This window comes from Helianthus annuus, chromosome 6 (genome assembly GCF_002127325.2).
Source record: "Helianthus annuus cultivar XRQ/B chromosome 6, HanXRQr2.0-SUNRISE, whole genome shotgun sequence".
In the NCBI taxonomy this organism is placed as follows: Eukaryota; Viridiplantae; Streptophyta; class Magnoliopsida; order Asterales; family Asteraceae; genus Helianthus; species Helianthus annuus.
The window spans coordinates 124,266,747-124,276,532 of NC_035438.2; the positions used below are offsets into that span (position 1 = coordinate 124,266,747).

Here is a 9,786-nt window from a genome sequence, read left to right on the forward strand (position 1 = left end):
TAAAACCTACGTATAGTCGTACTTATCACTATCCTCAGGTTGCGAAGGACACTTACGTAAAACCTACGTAAACTAATACTCACTACTGCCTCGGGTTGTGACAGGCAATTACGTAAAACCTACGTAAACCCCCGCGTACCACTGTCCTCAGGTTGAGAAGGACACTTACGTAAAACCTACGTAAACCCCGTACGTACTAATGTTCTCGGGTTAAGAAGAACACTTATGGTTACCTCTAGTCTAGTACACATGCATACATGGGAAGCCCCCACTAATTTAACATACAATTGACTTAGTAATAACTCATGGTGATGCAACGTACCTACTATTACGAACTTACTTACTGTGAACTTGCTCAACTAGTTGTTGACTCTCTGTTACATGCCTTGCAGGACCATAGGTACTAATGGAGCTTGCACGGGAGGCGCGATCGTTTTGGGAACATGGACTATTGAGTTCCATGTTAAACATTTACACTTTATGAACTTTTACTCATGTTTGGGTTTTCACAATTATGCTTCCGCTATACTTTAACTATGTTTGGTTTTGACCACCTTTTATATTGATGGGGTTGAATTTTAATTAATACTTGCAACGTTCAATATGATTGGTGGCTTGATCCTGGTCATGTCACGCCTCCATGCGGTGGTACTCCGCATGTGGATTTTGGGGTGTGACATCAGATAACTTGCTAGAAAATATTGATGTCACGTTCACATCGTCCGACACTGATCATGAGTCAAAGTTGATAAAAAGTGTGGTCGATCAGGTGCTGGATAAAGAAGAAATTGAGGAGTCAAAACAGGAGTCCAAATCTGAGTCAAAGTCAGAGTCCGATATGTCAAAGTCAACAATCAAAAAGGACAAACAGGTTTATGATAAGGAACTTTTGCTATCAAAATCTAATTTGAATGACGAACTGGTCAAAGTAGCATATACTTTGAAAGATTCTGACAAATTATATTCTGATGAGATTTTTCCAATAAGAAGTTTAAAATTGAAATGATTAAAAAGGTTTTCAAAATCACAGAAATAAATATTTCTGAAATAAAAGATTTAAATCTTTCTCGAAAACCTAAACAATACATTTCAAGAGATCAACAAAGAATTAACAAGAAAATGGGTTACAATTGTGGTTATAGTTTCCAAAAGAAACCAAACCATAATGGTAATGTCAAAAAGAAAGGCTTTGGATTTAATCAACCAAAAATTTTTAAAAATGAAAAAGTTTATAAATCAAAAACTGTGTTTGTTTCAGGAAAATCTTCAGAAGCTGAGAAAGAGCAAGCATTCAGGAAGCAGACAAATCAAGAATTCCTTGCCAAGAAGCAAGAAGAATTGAAGAAGAATGTTGTTCAGAAAAGATAGAAACAAGAACCTGTTTTCAGTGCAAAAATGTTGGACACATTGCTAGAAATTGTCCGAAAACATTCAAACCAAAACAGGAAGTCTCTGAGAAACTGAAAGAAAAGATGGTAGAGAAAACTGAACCACCAACGAACAAAATTAAAGTTTTTGAAAATTCAATTTATGAGGTTGGTGAATGTTCGAAATCTTAACAATCAAAACTGGGTTGTTAAGAAATCAAGAAACAGTTCTGGTGATGAATCTGATTCCATAAAATAAGAGGAGCCGCGTGTTGTTGTCAAAGAAGAAAAGAAAGTTCCGCCAGTGGATGATGTGAATTTTCCACCACTGACTGTTAAAAAATTTGAAATCTAAAATTGGGAAAGTTGAAATTTCAAACCAATTTTTTTCTAAAAGGAAAGATTTGGATGTTGAAAAAGCCTTTAACCCTGCAGTGAAAAATATTTTTGGAAAAATGATTGAGGGGAAGGCTAAAGGGGTTAAGGAGTTTTATCAATTAAAAAGGAAAGATGGAACCCCAAATGAGACTGAAAAGGTTACACCCAAGGGTGGTCAGGCTTGGGTGGATATATTCTTCGTTGAATAGAAACCTGACTTGCCGGAGCTCCCAAGTTGGTAATCGCGGAGCATGAATCGGCATCATTCTTGAAAATGTTTTTGAAAATTTTAAAATTGATAAGTGTTAATTGCCGGAGCTCCCCAAGTTGGTAATCGTGGAGCACGAATCGGCATCATTCTTGAAAATGTTTTTGAAAATTTTAAAATTGAGAAGTGTGAATTGTCGGAACTCCCAGGTTGGTAAGTGTGGAGTAGGAATTGGCATCTTGAGAATTCAACCAACATGTGGTAATTGGTTGAAAAGCATTGTTATAAGTGTTTGGTTTTGATCTTATTAGTGGTTAATCAAGGTCATTAAGTTGAACTTGATTTAACTATCATTTAAAAAATTGGTAAACAATGTGATGAATTAATCCCCATTTACTACAAGTGGTAAAATCAACAAAACTAATTTTCCGGAAAAACCATTTTGATTAAAAACAAACTTAAGTGTTTTGAAATCACAATGGGAAAATAGTTTGTTGTGAGGGGGAGTTCTGAATGTTTATGCCAAGTGGATGGAGAATTGAGGCGATTCACTTCATGTTGTCATGTTCGTGTACAGTTTGTTTTAAATTTCCTTTAAATGTGTTTGAATTTTAGGGGGAGTAAAATTTTAAAAATTTCAGAAAATCCAAAAACATTAGAGAATTTGAAAAAGCCAAAAACATGATAAAATGAAAAATGAGTTTTTTGTTGCATAAAAGAGGAAATGCTAGTATATCAGTGGACTATCACAACACGCTAAAGAAATATAAAGTATAAAATGTGATAAACAATCTCACTGCGGATGTGCCAGTAGGTTTTTGCAAAGTTAGTAGATTGTGACGAAATATAAACATAAAATTTTAAACTTGCTTATCTCGTGGGGAACATTTCTTGGATATATGGGTAACCCCCGAAATCTTGTTTGAAAGGTCCCTCTTTTGGAGATACTAGGTCTTTATACTTAGTGATATCTTGGGTATTATCCCAGGACTTCTGCTGAATGGAAATTCTGACCTAGTCCCTGTATAATACTTTGCAAAATGCTTGAAATACAGCGCAGCCCTCAGCAAAAATGATTAAACAATAAAATTGATAATCATTGCTGTTGAAGAAAAGATCCTCTAAAAGGGACACACCTAAAGTCGAAGCCGTCATCTCTCTGCTTATACGGAAGTATCGACCTGAGCTCTCACGGCCCTCGCAATATAACCCCTTTACATATATCATCTAGGTATATTCACCTGTAAGACTGAATATTGGGATCTGGATACGGGAGTATATTCAAGTAATGGGACACACGAATGAGTTTAAGTATCTAAGACACTAATCTCATATCTCGGAACAGTTGAAAGTTGTGTGAAAATTTAACATGGATCAGAATACTGACAATCTAGGTGAATTGTTTAGAACTTAAAATGAAATCAAGCTTAATGGTGTTAGTGATTTGTCTCAAAAACTGATATGATCCTCTTGCACGAACTCACAAAAATATTGTTTGTAAATATTTCTTTACTGCATTTTCTTTCATTCAAAAAATCCAAAAAGATTTTAGTGTGTTTTAGCATAAATTTTTTAAAAATTCAAAAAGATTTTAGACAACTGATGTTGAAAAGCTGACGTTTAAAATTCCAAGTGCTAAACATGAAGAACAGGTTTGGATAAAGAGTGTGTGAAAATGATTGTATTTTTCAAGAGGTTTTCAGAGGATAAATCATTATTTGAATGTTTCTTGCAAATGGTTTCTAAATTTTAGAGATTTAAACTTTGGAGAAACTTATGTGTTGGGTAGAGATTTGTGTAGGATAAGATCTAGGCAATGATCTTGAATCTGTGATTTCCAGACTACAATCCTAGCATATTGAAAGGGGGAGTCTGAAGGACAAAGTGACAAGGTTCTGATTCTAAGATTGCTGATGATAATGAAGTTTAAAGATTCAACATTTGAGGGAGAGGACTTTGTTGGTGATAGAGATTGAGTAACGATGCTTACAATGGAGAATACTTCAGAAAGAAGCATGAAGACTGATAAAGACTGAAGGTTTGACAACCGAAGACTCGACACTGAAGACTCCGTCAACATTCGAGGGGGTATAGAAATAGGTAGTTTATGGCTCGGAATCCAAGAAAATGGTTTTTAGGAGTGATTCCGCTTGAAATGACATCTTGTCATTTCAAGCGAAACCACATATCATTCTGATTCCGCTCGAGTGTATTATCATGATTTCGCTTGAGTTGTTTTGTAGTGATTCCACTTGAACCGAACATGTTATGTTCAAGCGGAATAGGGTGGCCTATAAATAGGTCAGCTTGGAGCGAAATCATTAACATAGTCTTCCGGTTTGCCACGAAGTGCTGCCGAAGTGTTGTCGTGATTGTAAAAGGCTTTTTTGTCAATAATACAACAGTTTAAAGTGAATACGGCTAAGATAATACTGATTCATTAGTTTCCGCCTCTTGAATTGGTGAATTACTCTTCTGATCGACTCGTTCGGGTCTCAAAACGATCCTACAGATATTTGTTTCATGTTCGTGATATTTGGAGGAGATTTGGATTCAAAAACAACTATAATCCCGAAAATCATGCATGTAATCGGTTACATACAAGATCATGCAATATTAGTTACTGACAAATATAAAATTAAAATGTGAATTTACATGTTTGTCCTTCTAGTTAAAATACAACCATGACACATGTCCAATTATTATTGCTTCCTAGACTTTCTAGAAAAATAGACTTTCTACACAACTCCTACTATATATATATATATATATATATATATATATATATATATATATATATATATATATATATATATACATACATATATATATATATACATACATATATATATATATATAGTAGCCGGAACCCGCGCGATGCGGCGGCAACAATTTAAAACGCGGTACTCGTTTTGTGAATGGTACACTGGTTTTCTTATCGGCAGCATTGATGTTTGTCAATGACCCATCTATTATCAACCATTATATAATATACGCAAGCATCTGTAGATGAGCCTCAACCACGTCATTAAGTTGTAAATATGCACCATAAAAGGTATGATGGTAAAGCGGGCGAGTTAAGTCTCAGATCATAAAGCGGGTCGCGATTAAACTCACAAGTCTCTTCGCAAAAACTTCTTTTTATCTTTACTTTATTAAATTATACAAATAATTATTGCGCTAAAATCATTAGAAAAAAAATTATTACAAAATAATCTAACTTACTTTTTATAAAACGTTTATAACAATCTATATTGAACATATTTCATCTACATTTACCCATGACAATTTTATAACCACATGACAATGTTATCACTTTCTTTATACTCGTACTCAAAAAGTTACATCTGTACTTTACTATATTATGATATGATGTTCATTTTAGAAATATACATTTATAATAAATATTTTACCATTTAGAGAGGGTTTCAAATAAAAGTCACAACCATGAATCAAATGTAAATATTGTTATATTGCAACACTCCGGTGAAAAAATTATTTGAATATAGTTTGATTATCATTTTTTAGGCACGGCCCGAGTCGGACAAAAAAAATATTGCATTGCGGTTAAAAAAGTATCTTGTGCTAGTAGCAACTATGGTCATAATCCTTCTATATTATTTATTTGGGCCTTCGATTGGTTTGAATTCTGACAATCAATATTGTTGTTGGTTCTAATTTGTGGACCCAACATCTTCCTTGAAAGTGCTCTGTACTATATATGATATATTGATATCTATATCTAAAAGTTGGTTTTCTTTTAACGGCAAAAAAAATAAATCAAATAACAAAAACGACCAGACAGAAACTGGCCTACAAAGTGCGAATTACATCTAAAAGTCACGGACACACAAACATCAAACTCTCGAATACACATTGGAAACAAGCCACCCAAATGTCAAACTCTCTAATACACATTGGAAACAAGCCAAACTAATACAACCCTCCATTCTTCCGCAATATATCTTCGCTGGACATTATGCTCCAAATAACTTATAACTGCTTTCAGATTAATAAAACCAGAATGTTGCATGATAAAATCTTGAAACTTTCAAATTTACAGAAAATGTAGCCCAATAACATGTCAGCCATAAGATGAAGTACAAGAAAAACAGATGGTCAGGATATGATAAAAAGGTAAGATTTAAACCAAACTTCCCAAGACTTTTTAGCAGCCAGTTTAATAACCCGAATGCATAGCTGACCCGATTCTTTAAACCCAAACACCAATGAAAATTATCATAGATAATAGCTTTAGAGCAAATGGAGAGGAGAGGAGTCACATCACAAGCAACCATCATGTGGGCCTCATTCAAAGACTGTCGTTTCTTCACAAGGGATCTCAATTTGTCTGGTAGGCCAGGCCAACAATATGAAAAGTTACAAATGAATTTGCAAAAATGATAATAGTAAGAAAAATAATGTTGAATACCTTCAGACATCTCTACCAATTTTCTTGTTGAATACCTCCACAAGAGACCCTGTTGAGGGAATCTCCCCCTTGTTCAGAGCTTCTAAAATCCAGAAGAAACAAACAGTTTTCTCAAATTATTAAAAATTCACATAATAAAAGAAGGGTTCTAAATGCATCCTTGTATTAATTATATCTCAAACCGTACCTGTTTGATCTGTCAGAAAAAAAAAACCCGTGTTGACTAATTCCCAACAAGCCAAATTTGCCACACAGTTATAAAAATGAACTGTTTCAAGAAAAGATACAAAGTCATTTTCATTTAAATGATTTTCCCTGTACAATCTTCGAACAAATAATAGATTTAACAACTTTCAACTGTTCCCTCTTTTCGACATAACTATGGGTAAGCTCACAACATTTCAAGTCACACAACTTTGTCCTCTGAAGATGTGGTTGCTAGAAAATGCATAATAGAATATTAGAATAGGTGAAAAAGAACCAATTTTCTGGACTAATGTGTAGAGCCGTATGTTCATATCGCTAACGGGTCAAACCAGTAACATAAAAAAATATTAGCTTATAAGAAAATGCTCAAACAGGTTGCCTAGAGCGTTATTTTTATGCAAAGGAAAAACTATGGCATACCAGCAGGTTTTCCAGCAATCTCAATATTGAATTATACCTTATGAGTCATCTCTGTCAAATCTTTGTTTGACCTCTTCCCTTTTTGTCTGGTTCAGTAGTAAAGCATGAAGTTGTTTGCTCCTTATAATTGAGCAATTTCAACCTAGTTATAGATTAGTCTTAACTTTTCTCTCTAAATCTCTCTCTCTCTCTCTCTCTCTCTCTCTCTCTTTCACACACATATATGTATATAGTTTCACAGTTTAAGTCATACAAACACCTATAGATAAAGAGTAAACCCATAACCACCTATAGCAAGCTATCCAACAGATTTATTCCACTTTTCATGGTATGCAGTCAACATTGATTAATCCATCCGAATAAGAATATAAAACTTTTCTTAATTCATAATGTGAGCAAAGCAAACACTTATTCTGTCACGACTTGCAAGATGTAACACATATACCAATCACTCAATCTTCATATCTCAAATATGCCCTATGTTGATAATAATTTTGAATCTACACAAATCAAGCCAAATAAACCTCCATTTCTAAACAGATGCACCAAAACAACACATAATTGAGCAACTATTCATATCCAAAACCTAACAAAATCAAACATGTTCAAAACACTTAACTGTATGCATAAGTGGATCATAAGTTCTCAACACAACACAACAACAATTGCAAGCTTTGTGTACAATAACTCGATTCAACTTGAATCGTTCAAGATATAATCAAAGCAATCTATATTATTAAGAAAAGTTAAGAGAAAGTATACCATGACAATATTTGAAGGATTAAACAGAATACAATAACTCGTCTCTAGTAAGATATCGTTCGTAACATCAGCTGCCAAATCCCCCACAAATATAGTGTAATCGGGTGTGTCATCTTGGTTTCTTTCACCAGCACCAAAGGAAGCCCAGTTCAACGTAAAGAGCTGCTCAACATTGGGCATCAAATACTATTATATGCCTGTAGATGCCTTTCTGCAGCTGCTCGGTTAACAAACTCAATGAAACCATAACCCTCAGATTGACCAGATTGCTTGTTACGTGTGACTTTTGTAGAAACCACCTGCAAGCCCAAAGGATATATTATATAGCTTTACAATAACAAGCAACAATAGTAAAATAAAACACACTCCAGTTTCACATAGATATACAAAAAACCTGCTAAGCACAGTAATCACTAAAACATATTAGCATATTCCAATTATACTAAATAAGCAAAAACCAACTGAAGACCCAAGCAAAATTGGATCAGCACATTACAAGTTTACAACACTTCCCTGCTTGTGACATTTATCATGTATACATACCATAAAGTTAGTCAATGTGTAAAGCACTAAAAGTTTTCCATACCGGAACACAGATCTGGGCTGTTAATATTCCTCTAAAAACTCAGATCTGCAAAGTTTTGGTTGTCATATTCCTTAGTCGTGTAACCTCATTGGCTCGTGTCTTCATCTACAACAAAAATCGTTTCTTCATCTACAACAAAAATCCTCAAAAAATGACGATAGTACAGTAGATCTGAGAAAACTTTCAGCAAAAAAAAAAAATTACCCGTTTTCATTGCCGAGTCGCAGAACCACCACCACACATTGACGGTAGTAACAGACGTAAGATCCTTCTGAGTAGTAGCCGTATCACCAAGGTTGAAGAGAGAGAGAGAGAGAGAGAGCAGGTGTGAGATGAGATTGAGATCTGAATGGAGAATGCATTGAGATTTGTTTATCGATCTGGTGTAAATGAGAGGCTAGACCTTGAATCGCCTGGCGAAAAACCCTATATCCAGATCTCTGGAATCGCCAGAGAGAGAGATAGGAGTAGGGAAGCGGGCGATTTTGAAATGTTTTGAAATGAAAAAAGGTGAAACCCTAATAGTATCTCGTGTTTTTTTTTAGTAGAAGGGTATAAGTGGAAAGTGATTTTTTTGATGCTTAAAAGACTTGTACATTATGCTTTAGGGATGTTTTAAGGAAATTTTATTGACCTTAAGAAGTCCTTTGGATATGTATATTATATATAGTATAGATAGTATAGATATATATATATATATATATATATATACACACACACACATATATATATATATACATATATATATATATATATAGGGGATGGTTCAAATGAAAACCACTTTTATTGTGAAAACTCGAAAACTAACTAAAAAAGCCTAAAAAACACCTAAAAATTTTATTTTTTTTTTAATTTTTTTTATAAAAATCGCTGGTTTTTATATATAAAAAAAACCTTTTTTCAAAAAAAAAATTGTAGTACACATACACATGTGTAGTATTACACATACACATGTGTAGTATTACACATGTGCACTACACAATTTTTTTTTTTTTGAAATTTTTTTTATATAAAAAAACCTGCGAAATTTGGTTTGCAAAAAAAAAAAAAAAAAAAGAAATTTGTATGTTTTTTTTGGCATTTTTAATTAGTTTTCGAATTTTCACAATAACTAGTGGTTTTCATTTGAACCTTCCCCTATATATATATATATAGGGTCAGGATTTAGAGAAAACGGTGAAAAGTGTGAGAACGGTGAGAACGATTTTAGTGGTGACATGTTGCATTGATGTTAAATTACACTAAGGGGTAATATTGTCAAAAAAAACCCACTCACATAAACTTGGGTGTTCAAATAAAACGCCATAAGCTATTTTTTTGAGCTATAATTTACAACAGCTCAAAAAAAACCATTCTTTTGAGCCACTCCCAGTTAAAACGTCATAACAAAAAAAGCTATTTTTTTTTGAGCTACAATTTACAACAG

The 9,786-nt window shown here is 33.7% G+C and overlaps 1 long non-coding RNA gene across 2 annotated transcripts; it reads right to left on the reverse strand.

Annotated features, from left to right (window-relative positions):
- Positions 1-5,711: 5,711 nt before the first annotated feature.
- On the reverse strand, positions 5,712-8,842 carry LOC110891384. Of its 2 annotated transcripts, none has more exons than XR_002565276.2 (6): positions 8,565-8,842; positions 8,361-8,465; positions 7,775-8,073; positions 6,573-6,653; positions 6,386-6,467; positions 5,712-6,304 (listed from the first exon to the last, which is right to left on the reverse strand). It is a non-coding gene; the product is annotated as an uncharacterized LOC110891384 (long non-coding RNA). The 2 variants fall into 2 exon arrangements; XR_002565275.2 differs by having other exon boundaries at positions 8,361-8,489.
- Between the last annotated feature and the right edge of the window lie 944 nt (positions 8,843-9,786).